The 13,140-nt window shown below is 50.9% G+C and overlaps 1 protein-coding gene across 4 annotated transcripts in view; it reads right to left on the minus strand.

The window, feature by feature from the left end:
* Window positions 1-13,140, minus strand: part of LOC146196824 (uncharacterized) — a 219,165-nt gene that overhangs the window by 72,637 nt on the left and 133,388 nt on the right. Inside the window, exon 1 of one of the 4 annotated variants that reach the window (XM_084598548.1) lies at window positions 2,433-2,702. The exons of the other annotated variants lie outside the window; for them this stretch is intronic. The gene's annotated coding sequence lies outside the window, so the exon portion shown is untranslated. Of the gene's footprint in view, window positions 1-2,432; window positions 2,703-13,140 lie in introns of those variants that run through there. 4 annotated transcript variants of the gene reach the window in all.

A 13,140-nucleotide genomic window follows, 5' to 3' on the forward strand; every position in this document is an offset into this window, starting at 1 on the left:
ACCGTCCACGTGAAAGGACTCTTTAGGATCGCCGTTACGGCTCCGACTATTTATTTGTTCACGGGAAAGGGAAGGCACAGTATCTGTCATACTTGTGTGGACACCTGACCCGCGCCATAAGGGAAGGTAGGAAGGGAGTGGAAGTGGAGAGAAAGGGGTGCCGTAGTGGAGGGCTCCAGAGTAATTTCGACCCTCTGGTGATCTTTAACAGGAAAGGTGGCTGTTTTAGTGTCATATGTAAATAGCATATGCAAATAGCATTTGAGTAATTTTTTTAGATTTTGTTCTCGTGAAAAGCAATGTGTCAAGACCAGGCAATAAAGAAAAACAAAAAGGGTGGCTGCTCTTGGCCCTATACGGTGCTGGGACAGGTAGGTCACCGCCGTTTGCGGCGGGGGCTAGCCTGCCACAGTATAGATTTTACCTGTTGTGGGCCGTCATTGCACCCGCCACCCTTCGGCGATTGACAACGGCTGTTGTGACGCGCGTCTTTCTCCCTTATTCTTTTTTTTTTTTCTTTTGAAGCCAGAAGCTTCACTAGGCTAGTCAACACCGGGTCTGGCGTGCGTGTGATCACTTTTAGCCACAGCTGCGCATGCGCGAGCTCGCCGAGTGACGTCACTAGGAGCTGCGCAAGTACATTTAAGAGGTGCGCGACTCCTCTTCAATAAAAAACAAAATTCATAGTATCCACCTGGGAATAGAGTCTCCATCCTATAAATCCCCAACCAAGTGCTCTACCGCTGCGCCTTGCCGCCGGCCGTGAAACGCTCTTCATAATTCCGCTTTTCTACCGTGAGGATGACAGCAGGATTCCGCGAGTGACAGATACTGCGATTGGCGCGCAATTTGAAAGTACCAAAGACTAAAATAGTTAGATCACTCAATTAGGGTTACGCCAAGGATGTGACGTCGCCCATCTGCCGTCAGCTATGAGGATCGAAAGGGAGCGAGTGCGCTCCAACGCCGCCGGCCGGCGCTCCTTGCCTTGAACGAGTGACAGAACGAATTATAGAACGACGGTGAACTTAGACGCGCTCGACATAGAAGCCAAGGAGAGTTTTGCTGCTGGCGAACGGCGCAGAAGACTGGATAAATTAACTTCTTCTGATCTCGAGGTAGTCACTGCTTTTCGCTACGTACATCCAGGCATAGCAGAGCTAAGCCATCTTTCATTTGTTTGTTCTTCTCTATATTCTTTTCTGTCCGCACGAGGCAGTGGATGTGGCTTAATTACGGAGCCAGTTGGCAGGCCCGTGCATTTTTTTTCCCTTCTTCCTACAGTTACAACAACAACAAAAATATATGGGACGACAGGACAGCAGAGAACACGAGCGCTTGTGTTGTCTCTCCTTTGCTGTCGTCCCGTTATTTGAGCTAATTTTCAACTCATATATAATTAACTAGCCCAACTTCAGGCGCTTACATTGCGATTACGCCACGCAAACTTTGAGAGATGCTTTCGCATGGGGACCATCTGTTAAGAAGATGCCGCGTCCGACTATTACCTCAAACATTCGTTATATTTAACAGGAATTGAGGCTCAAGGCCAGGCAGCAGTTTCTACCGCTGTGCAGATCAGTCACAGTGGCTAAGCCTAATTCGAGGGTGTTTTCTAAGATAACCACCAGCCTATTAGTTGAAGTGAGTAATAGCTGGACATGACATTATGGCGTACCTTTTTAGCCACCGCTCGTGACCCGAGCGAAAGCATGCAAAACCCGGTGAGGCAAAATCGAACCACGTGGGGGCAACATGATTAATCCTGCAATGGGCGTGCTACAGGTTGTGCATTTACACAATCTGCCGCATCTTAATGGTTGCCAATAAAAGCGCTACAAAACACTAGAACAATTGAGGGCGTCCCGCACCGCAAACCACATTTCCCCGTATCAAAGTGTTCTGCTGGGCGAGTTGGTGACTGAGCATATTTGATGAAAATAGCGCAGAATACAAGACAAGGAAGGCGCTCGTGTTGTCTACTTCCTTGTCTCGTCTTCTGCGCTATTTTCTTCAAGCATTTTCCCGTGCATATCCGATGTGCTTGTAGTGTGTTGGTCTAACTTATTACTAAGAAATATGCATAAACAAGCCTAGTGACGTACCAGGTCTTATCAAAGCTTAGTATTATCTTCGATGTCAGAATACCTTTAGTGCTTCGTAAAAGACGATCCATTGCTCGGGCAAAACACTGTTCCACTGAGCGCGAGCAAACCAAACTTTACTCGAGCAAGGTCATTCAACATCGTAAACAACAGGTAGGCTGTTATGTCTTAGCCAACATCTTACATGAAACTACCCTTTAGCCCACAAAAAAGTAATTTTGGAACGTTTGGCAGCAAATTTCCTCAGCTTTAAAAATTAGTTCAGCATCTGTATAGCCGCTGATCTACCTTGACGAAAGCGCGAACAAAATCGACGCTGTTACTAACCTCAGAGGAGAGAATAATGCTGATGCCACCACGTGGTTCACAGCTCCATGTAGTCGAACGACACTCACTAAAAAGTTCCAAGCACTCGCACAGCGCTGGCCGTGTTTTCGACACTCGCCAAGGCTAATGAAGTCGATGGCGTGAAACAGTGTCCTTAGTCCCGGCACGAAAACAATCCCTTCGTCACGAAGCCACAGCAAAAAGGCGCGCGACGCAGTCACCCCCAGCATCGACAGCACTGCAGTCGAGCTGAGCGCGGCAGATGCAATGGGACGCTCCAGTTGTTCGTGCTCTCAGAGACAGTTGCGCGAATTTTCTTTTCTTCTTTTCTGCGGCAGACGCAGTGCCCTGGCGCACATCATCGCATGATAGCAGCCATGTTGCAGCTGCTCAGTCTATCAGGTCAGAGGAAATGGCGGCATTCTACAGCTGCGCCAGGTCCCCGCGCCGCCATGTGCGTGCGCATATCTACTACAGCTGTGGGGATGATGTGTAGCGACGGGCGCAGGTTCATGCTCGCTCGGGCTAAGCTCTGGTGGTGTAGAATGAGCCCCCGCCCCCGCCCCCCCCCCCCCCCCCAAACAAAACACCTCGTGAAACATCACACGTGGATTCGAAAACGCGATCCTTGGCCTATTTTTAGTAAAACAACACCTAACCGAAGGTTTGTGATGCGTAGCCTGGTAGCTGGCATGCAGATGTTAAACCGCGCTGCGCCACGCGGGAAAGAGTGAACGCGCCGCCATCCCGGTTATGGCGTCTTGCCCCGAGACCGACGATACGAGAATTAGGACGGTATAATGTTTTTATTTTAGTGCGATTCTATTCTTGTCGTCCGTTAACAGTGCGGGGCCAAAGTTTTAATCGGTTCGTAATGAAGGTGCTTCGGTATATATCACAATACGCCAGCTGACCGCAAAGGGTGCTCTTCCACCCATGGAGGACCTGCTTTGTTAGCTATACCTTACTTCAAAATTCGCTGCTGGAAATAGGCCACGTGGTGCTAAAGAGTCCCGCCTATAGTATGCACGATTAGGCGCTGCCTGTTCAAAGTACAGGGTGCACCCCATCGTGATGAATACTAGAACAAGGACGAGAACGAAAAAGCGATATGAGAACGCAACAGCCAGAAGTGCGCTTGTACTCCTAGGACACGCGGTAGAGCAAAGCAAGTGCGCACGCGTTCGTGCCTTTGTAATACTGTGCCATCCGAACAAGCGCTCGGAGGGTGTCACTTCTGCTCGGCGACTATCAAAATAAACACAGGTGCAAGCCGACTTTTGTCCTTGTCAAAATTGTTCGCGTGCCAAGCTGTCCAAGTTGAACGACAGAGTGCGCGTTATCTCTGCCAAGTGACAGAGTTGCTCAATTAGCACAGCTGCGAATACGCCGTCGCGACGCTCTCCTGCTGTGCTCTAGTCTTTCCTCACTGCTGGCCTCCCTCAACGCAGGGCCTTAACAATTCGTTTTGGTGGGGAGCCACCGGTTTCATGGTCCTGTCTTTTCTGATTCACAGCTGCAGACAATGCCGGCTATTCGACAGACACGGGCAGTTAGCGTCTCAGTGCTGGAATAAAGGTATCCCAACCGCTTTGCCATTGCTCCCACATAGCTAGCGAGCAGCTTGTGCCGCAAAAGTGCTGCGCAATTCCTGAGCTATCGCTAATATGCGCGACATGTAGCAAGATTACTATAGTGAACATAGCATGTATCAAGTAGACGTTAGGAATATCTACCAAGGAAAATGTGCACACTACTAGCATTGGATAAAAAAGGCAAGACGACAGCGCAAATATCTCTTCCATGCACAAACTCAGGGGGTAAAGGAGCGATTTTTTTTTTGCTTTTTTTTTTTTTTAAGAACCCGCTGTTTCGCCACGTTACCAGCCGCCACTTCAATCCTCGTATCGGATTCATCGGCATTTTGTAGATCAAATATGCACTCTTAGTACCTGCGCAGCGTATTCTAGACAATGAAGCTTATTGCAGTGCAAGGTCTCGTCTTGGCTAAACAAAACCATCCGTAAGCAGCAACACTCACACGAGAGAGTGCACGACCTGGGCCGTTCCCGCTTTACCTGCCGCCGCCCACCATGCTTATCTCGGGTTCCGCGCAGTGCCGAAGGGTGGCAGCACGTGCCGTGTTCCTATTGTTCCTGACGCGCATGCTGATCGGTTCCGCAGTTCCGCGGGTTGTGCAACAAGCGCGCCATTCTCGCTCTGCTCACACATACCGAAGACATTTCTTGCACCGTTCGCGAACTGCAGGACAGAACGTAAACTCCCTCCCGCCGCGCGCTAGATTGGCACGCCTCGAAGCCAGGAAACATGTCGGGAGAAGCACTCGTTGATGCATTCGCTGCTCCAGCGGAAGTGCAGAATCTAGGCACCAGGGGACGGATGATCCACAGAAGTTGATTTAGCTTCACATTCGTGACATCTTTGGTTCGCCTTCGCGTTTTTCCCCAGTTCTGGCGCCAAGGTGAGCGCCAGAACGTCGATAACGGGAGTCAAAATCATTCCAAGCTTAATAAAGCGAACAAAGTCTACCAAAACCGAAATACCGCTCCGTACACGAAAACAATTCGCATTACTTTTACGACCGTTCTGTTTGCAGGGCATTCCAGATGCGTAGTTATGAACTTATATTTCCGCTACGCATATTTCACTACAGAAGGGCCGCCGATAAATTTATCCTGTCAAATGTGACAGCAGCTGTCACTCTAGAGAAAATGTCACTTCTGCACAGCCATCTGATTGCTGAAAACAATTAGGCGCTGCACCGATCCGCGTAGCTCTCGTTTTTTGAGCGTCCAGTGTCCATATTCTCTTCTCCGTTATTCTCAGTCTCTTTATTGATGTGAATAAACTACCGCTATTCTACGAAAAGAATGGACGCGGAATCCAAGATGTTATGCTGAATCTACATCGGCGCGTGCGAAAGTCTCCTTCCACGCAGCATACGACCGTGCCTGTCCTCGTTCTGTGACGAAGACAGTGACGTGTCATACCAGCGTATATGCTCATATCCGAGGTACGAGACGGGAAAGCTGGGCTATCTCAGCATGGAAGTGAAAGGCTGCAAAGCAGGTGCGAAAATCAAAACCTTATCTGGGCCAGGAATAAAGCAGTCCCTTTAACTGGCGCCGCCAAAAGACCCTGCACAACACATCACACCTACCGTGAGGCGAGCAGCAACGAATCCTTTCTTGAGACTCACGCGGCCCACCCCATAACCTGTGCTACCGACTACACGTGCCAGGAACCCTTTCTATATTCGTATCTGTCACTCGTGGTCGCGACGAGCGACGCCATTTAACACTCTGTACTTGGCTCCCCGATAAATGACACAACTCGGCAAACGTTCCGCAGTGACAACTTCAGGCCAAGGGAACTAGAAAGTTCATTGAAAACTCTTACTGCCGCGCGAGTGATCCGTCCCTAAGAGTGCCAATTATTTCGGACGTAAAACCGTGAAGCCCTCTCCTGCTGTGGGGTAATCCCCACATTAACCACAAGTTTAATCTCCACATTAACCACAAATCAAGTTTCGTGCAACTTTCTCCAATAACCACCAGAGAAAGCAAAAAAGCAAGCATCCGACGGTATTTATAAGCACTAAGCGAAGCCAAAGTGTGGCAAGAAGTGTATCGACACGAAGTCCAAGCTAAGAGTGGTCGTATAAAGGTCGCTGGCATGTACGAAGTAGGCGACACGAAAACGATTGCAAAGTCGCGCGCAACTTGCCATTTGCAAGAATAGCAGATACTGCGCTGGCAGTTGAAGTTTAAAAGGGCGATAGTTCTTGCACTCAATAACTGAGTAAACAAGTGATTAAGATGTCAGAATTGACGATGTGCTTTTGATGGATTAATTTAATAGGCGATGCTTCATGCCAGCGCCGACTTCGAGTTTTTTGGAATCAGCCACTTTAAAGGTTTCTTAGATGATACGCACCAGGAGGCCGGACATGGAGGAGGAAAAACGTTTATTTAAACCCAATATTTGTGTACTCGTGAGTAGGTAGTCGAGCCCTCTTTAAGCGGCCTCCTCAGCCCAGGATGCCGGCTGTCGCTCCCATCCATAAGCCGTTGCTGATCTTGCAGGTGTCAGCTAGACAGAGCAGCTTCCCAAGAGGAGACGGTGGGGTGGGGAATGGGCGGGAAGCCTTGCGGCTTTGGACACGCCCATAAGGAATGGTATAGGGTTGGTTTGGAGCTGCCACGTGATTGGCATCTCGAGGAGTACTGCGAGGGAAAGAAAAGGTGTTTGTGGTAGAGGTTGTGGGCGTCTAATTAGATCCCTCCGCGTCCGGCGTTCGCATGCAGCCCAAAAGTGGGTCTCTGCGTATCCCGACGCCGTGCGGAGAGGGAGACCCACCGCAGGGTTCGAGCACCGAGCTGAAAGGGGTCCGGTCTGCTCTCGCCGCGCTAGGGCACTCTCACACCGAGGGAATCAGCGACACTCACGATACAGACATTTAATCGCTGAGGGCTACGGTACAAAAACACTGTGCGGTAATACACCCCTAAGAGTTAAGGGCGCGGAAAAGCCTGGGAGCAGCTAGAGCCCAGCAGAAAGCTCAGTATGACAAAAGCCACCGGAACATCTGCTTTCAGACGGTTGACTTCGTGCTGAAACGCAACCATGCCCTCAGTGATGCCAGCAAAGGGTTCTCCGCAGCGCTGGCTCCTAAATGGTTGGGGCCTTACCGAGTGGAGAAACGGTTTTCTCCCCTTCCGTACCAGCTGGTGGAACCTCAAACGGGACGCACCGGCGGCCGCGTTCATATAGCCGTTTTGAAAGCCTACCATTGCAGGCCGCAGGAGTCCATGCCGGAGCGCAGTGGCATCGGGTCTCAGAGCACGGACGGTGCGCCCGAATACTTTCGGCCGTCGCATCGGTACCCCCTGAGGCGCCGTACCCCATAGAGACAGCGCTTTCTTGTGTCTGGATTTTGTCCAGTAATTAAACAATGCCCCACGCGGTCGTCTCGGCTTCCGCTAGCATATACACCTTTTCTAAGACCTTTCGCAGAGAGGCGAGCGCGCCCATTTCCATCCCGCCCGCGTATACACGTTGAAACTCTATGTCTATACCCTGTTTTGTCTTCTTCGTTGGCAGTGCGCGTGAGTGAACTTTTGTGTGCGTGCGTCCTTCCCGCTCGCGGAAGTGTTGAAAATCCATGTCTGTACCCTGTTCACAAGCGGTGTGCTTAGCAGTCTGCCCTCCTCCATCAGGGACTGCAGTCTACCATTATCCGTTGCCAACTCGCGCGAGCCCGAACCGGAAAGAATGGACGTCGGGGTGGCGCTTTCCGCCTGCTGCCCTACAGCCGCCAGTGCCGTTTGTTGCACCGCTGATTCCATTCTCCCAGACATTAAAACATCCCCAGTGACGACTGAGCTGTCCCATTCAGCGACGTTTGCGAGAAGCGTCAAAGGTGACGCCTCCCGAAAACTGGAGTACATGACGCGGCAAGATAACACCGGTTTTCAGCTCGTGGTGCACAGCAGCAATTGCACAGGCAGTCGCTGCCCCACGTTCGGGCGCCAGAAATGTGGGCGTCTAATTAGATCCCTCCGCGTCCGGCGTTCGCATGCAGCCCAAAAGTGGGTCTCTGCGTATCCCGACGCCGTGCGGAGAGGGAGACCCACCGCAGGGTTCGAGCACCGAGCTGAAAGGGGTCCGGTCTGCTCTCGCCGCGCTAGGGCACTCTCACACCGAGGGAATCAGCGACACTCACGATACAGACATTTAATCGCTGAGGGCTACGGTACAAAAACACTGTGCGGTAATACACTCCTAAGTAACTCTTCCCAGGCGTCCACCTCCTCGTAACGGACCACCGCGGCAGCGCGCCCCGACAACGGTTGGAGAATGCGGACTGGTGCGGCGGGAAAAACCCCGTCGCCGGGCCGTTCAGCAGCGGAGGCCACACGGCAGATATGAGGGAAGGAACCAGCCCGACAAGGCCCGCGAATGTCCGTCGGCACAGGCCTTTGGAACAGCGGAAAATGGTCGCTCACGTACCTTGCCGTTGCGGCTGGCCCCCGTTACCCGTGACCCGCGCTCGTCGCCTCCGCATCCGAACTCCCTCGCGCCCCGCAACCCCGGCCTCCAGGACGCAACCCCGTGCCTACGTCACGTTCATGGTGCCCATTGAGAGGGCCGGCACAGAGCGGCACCCCGGAGAGCGCACTGGGCAGCCGGGTAGAGACAAAGTACAACCGCGTCTCACGAAAGAGGGTTCGCGTGTGTCGCAGGGACAGCACAAGCTGCGCCTGCAGACGTCGCGTAATCCCACAAGGTTCGGGAACGTGTCGCCAAGCGGTTGTCGCCAAGCGGTGGCATCTGCTCTGGAGAGGGATTTATGCTATGCGGGAAGTATTTGTTGTTGTTTGTAGTATTCGAGGGTAAGTGCGCACGTGAGTGGTTCTGTGGTGGTTGATAGCTTAGAGTTTGGTGGTGGCCTCGGAACATCTTCCTCTCCGGTTTTCATATTAACTGGTAATCAGCCGTGTTCCGTCTCCCCTCCTGGTGCCCGGCAGATTAGTTCGCGGGCGAGCGCGTGGGCGCGCTCGTTGCCAGAACGGAATACGTGGCCTGGTGCCCAAAGTATTCGAATAGGCAGCGCGTGCGTCTTTGCTTTGCACTGACGTAGGGCTTTGTGGGCTTTGGGAGCCAGCAGGCCGGATGAGAAGGCTCGGCATGCTGCCTGTGAGTCTGTGACAATAGTGCAGCTTTTCAAGTGTTTGTCCTGGGGGCTGGAAGAGATGTATCCGATGGCGAGGGCTATGGCTGTCTCTTCCGCTGTTCCGATGAGGTCGTGAGGATGGAGGCTGTTACTTGTGCCTGACCGTCATCGTTCGTGACGGCCAGGCTCGCGGCAGGTTTACCGGGGTAACTTGTTGGGTCGGTGTATAATACGTATTTCGTAATGTATGTTGAAGAGCCTGTACTTGGACCTGGAAGCCGCCGACTCGCATTAAAAGTCTGGCTGCATGTTTTTTTTTTTTTTTTTTTTTTCGGAATTGGGGCTACTTGGATCTTTGTTCTCATTTAGGAGTCCATAGGCTGCGGATCTGGTGTTAAGGGGTTGCTGGGGGCTGGATACTCGAGTCTCGCGAGTAGGGCACGTCTGGAGCGTGTGCCAGACATGAAGATTGGCCGCAAAAATGAACTCAACATCAACCTTTGATACACGGAATCGATTTATGCCTTCTGAATTAAGGTAAAGGGACTCTTGTAACAACAAGGCAACTCAAGCCGTCTCTGAGTCATCATCCGTGTACTGGGGGGCTTTTGTTTGTTTAGAGGCCTCTCTACTGCGGATAAACAAAACGCAAACTTGCCACTAAGCGGATGCAATCCATGCCGTCGCGACTATGTTTTCATGGAGGAGATATTCAAATGCGCTCCGCCACGGCTTAGGATTAAGAGCGCTTGCTTGCCTGATCCCGAAGACGCGGGTTCGATACATGCAGTGGTGGCCGCGTTTCACCTACGAACTTAAAGCACTCTTGTACTGTGAGACTTGAGTGAATATAACACGCCCCCTGGTGGTCGAAATTTCCGCTGTCCTGCCCTGCGTTGTCCCTCACGGCCGATGTCAATTTGGGATGTTAAACCGCATACATAGACCAAACCGAACCAAGTGAAACTGCGATGCGGGTTAGGTATTGTACGAAATATGTGCGATATATATTACGCACAGATTTCGATTCGATTACAGCGCCCATTTCTCCCATTTTAATGGCTATCTCCCAGCTAACGGCAAGGTTGAGTTGTCCACCGAACCTATCCTTTCATCAAGACTTAAACATAAACGCCATGAAGTTATATTCATTCGAGCAACAAAACGAACATAACAGAAAAATAAATAATCCAGAAGTTTCGTCAATAAATGAAGCTTGGGTGCAACCGAGGCATGCCACTGTGTATTGATACAAGAGCATAGACGAACAGTGACCTCGTGCATAAGATATGCGGCGCACAGTTGAAACTACGATCTCGCGCTTGATAATAACTGCACGGAACAATTTTTTCTCTCACTAAAGTTACGTGAACAACAATCGGCCCATGACCAGTTGCAGAAGTTCAATTATAACAGCATATACGCACAACTGACCATAAGAGCAGGCTAAGAACCACGGAAGAACGGCGCTATTACTAGCGGCCTCACATCGCGTCTCGCGCTCACTCCAAACTGTCTGGTGCTCCACTAGTACACGATCTTGATGTTCCCAGCCAGAGCAACGATATTAACTTCTGCACAAGGGATAAAAAAAAAAAGCGAACATTGACATCCCAAGCGACGCAGCACCAGCACTGCGTTAAAGATTAATAAAATTGTGAGTGCGCTCTGTTCCGATCTTCACGCTCGCACAAATCCAATGCGCGAACATTTTTGCTAACATTTTTGCTAACATTTTTGCTCTTTCTGGCGCACTGGCTCCAGCAAAGTCCCAGGTTAACAGGAAGGTCGACTCTTCTCACAACGCTGTCCTCACAGGCACTGCGATGGAAGAACACAGCGCCAGATCGCTCCGTTTTAACTTGGTTATATGGTTTCCCTCCTCCGTTCCTTTCTGCGCGCCCTTTCCGAACACACCGGTTGTTCGCAGCGCTTTCAAATCAGAGGCACACACGCTAAAAATAGGGAGGGAAAGAGAGAGGAGTTTAATTATCTCCGCTTCTGGTGCGATCCATCCAGGCTGGGAGGCAGCTGGACGGGCAGAGCTGTATTCCCAAACCATCGTTCCACAAAATAACGTTGTACCTGTACATTGCTGGACGCGTACAAACGCTGTGCACTCAACATCTGCGCTCGACAGAGTTAACGCGAATCTGCTGTTCGGTTGTTTTTCTTTTTTTTTTTTCACTTCGCTCTTGTTTTGTTTCAAGTGTTTTCTTTGCCTGTCTATAAAGCGGATACGATTCGTCTCTCGTGAACAACTGCGCCGTTTCGCAACTAAAAGCCCGCTGGAAATGGTCGTGATACAATCGCGTTTGGCCCTGTTTTCAGGGAGGCTAGAGGTACAGAAACGAGGGAGGGCAAATTTAAAAAAAAAACAAAGCGGAAATAGTTTGCAGGTGCTCGGTCGGAGTGCTTGGGTGTGCAGGCTGCTTGCGATTCAGTACCTGCAGTAGCGAGCACGAGTGCGACGCACATGGACTTCGCTTCCCTATTGGAATCCAACGCCAGCTTGTATGCAATTGTACCGGCACAAGTGACCCCGCCGGGGTGGTGCAGTGGTTACGGCGCTCGACTACTGTTCCCAAGGACGCGGGATCGAATCCCGGCCTCGGCGGCAGCTTTTCGATGGAGGCGAAAAGCAAGACGCCCGTGTGCTGTGCGATGTCAGTGCACGTTAAAGAACCCCAGGTGGTCGAAATTTCCGGAGTCCTCCACTACGGCGTCTCTCATAGCCTGAGTTGCTTTGGGACGTTAAACCCCACAAACCAAACCAAACCAAACCAAACAACTTGTAGTTGCTAACTGATAACGTACCGTTCATTCAAAACACTAGCGGTATGATTCTCGGTAGACAGAATTAGGTCCAACTAAGAAGCAGCAGTGCGACAAATTTACACTGATCTAGATATCGCAAAGTTATACTGCCCAGACGCAAAACGAATGTTAAGCGTGCGAATAACGGATTTTCGTGTGTCTAGACAGCACTACGCGGTTTCTGAAGCCTGCAGTGCAGAGCAGGGCGACCGATTTAATTTCAGAGAGATTGTGCTCTTGACCCTCTTGCATGCGTGCTGTTCGCACACGAGCGTTTTTGCGCTGTACTATACAGCAGTGAAATACGGCCACACAGGCTCCTGATCAGACACGTACGCAAACTTGTACTGAGAAGCCAAACGTCATCACAGCTCTCGGTCACCATGGTCAATGCAGAGATTTCCCTAACAGTGGGGTAGGGGATGTCACTAACCCGTTTCATATATTTTCATCGCAGTGCCTATACGTTAGACTCTTTGACGCCACTCTCTGTTTAAATTGAAGGCGGCACAAAAATGACATGCATATTTTCGACATCACGAATTGCGGCTGGCTTACCTTGCAAAGAATATCCGTGTTCTGGATTGACGCGCTTTTCACCCTGTAGAGGGCTACCACGTGGTCTGAGCAACTAGCCGGGTAGTGTGCTGCTGAGTGTCACACGCGCGACGGCAGGCGGGGAACAAAACAGCAGATGTCGTGGCGCAGCATCATCGCGACGATACCGCGGCGCGCGGCTGCTAGTCCCAGAGACTTTACAGCTTTAGACCGCGTGGCGCCATCTAGGCGACGAAGCGAAAGCGAAGAAACCTTGAAGTGTTCATGAAGCATGTGAAGCTAATTACAAGCGGCGAAGTTGAGCGCAGGGCGGCGTACCGCTAACTTCGTAGATCAATATAATTGTCAGGCAAATAAGTTTGACTAAAATGCGCTTGTGTCTGGGGCTGTATTTAAGTAAAAAGGTGCCCAGTAGTACTTGACTAATTTAGTCAGTCGGATTTGTGCGGCTACACAGGTCGCGTGATTACACATGCCATCTTATGTCCCTCAGGACACAAAGACCCCTTCCGAGATCCTGAGTACAGTTTTCCACTCCGGGACGCTATTACATCACAGGCTTGACACTCTCTAGCAAGCATTTCAGCATCACAAGCAGCTGAGCCTTCCTTCTGGAGCTACATATAAATTACTACT

Source organism: Amblyomma maculatum, chromosome 3 (assembly GCF_055883805.1).
Source record: "Amblyomma maculatum isolate TAMU_Amacu chromosome 3, ASM5588380v1, whole genome shotgun sequence".
In the NCBI taxonomy this organism is placed as follows: Eukaryota; Metazoa; Arthropoda; class Arachnida; order Ixodida; family Ixodidae; genus Amblyomma; species Amblyomma maculatum.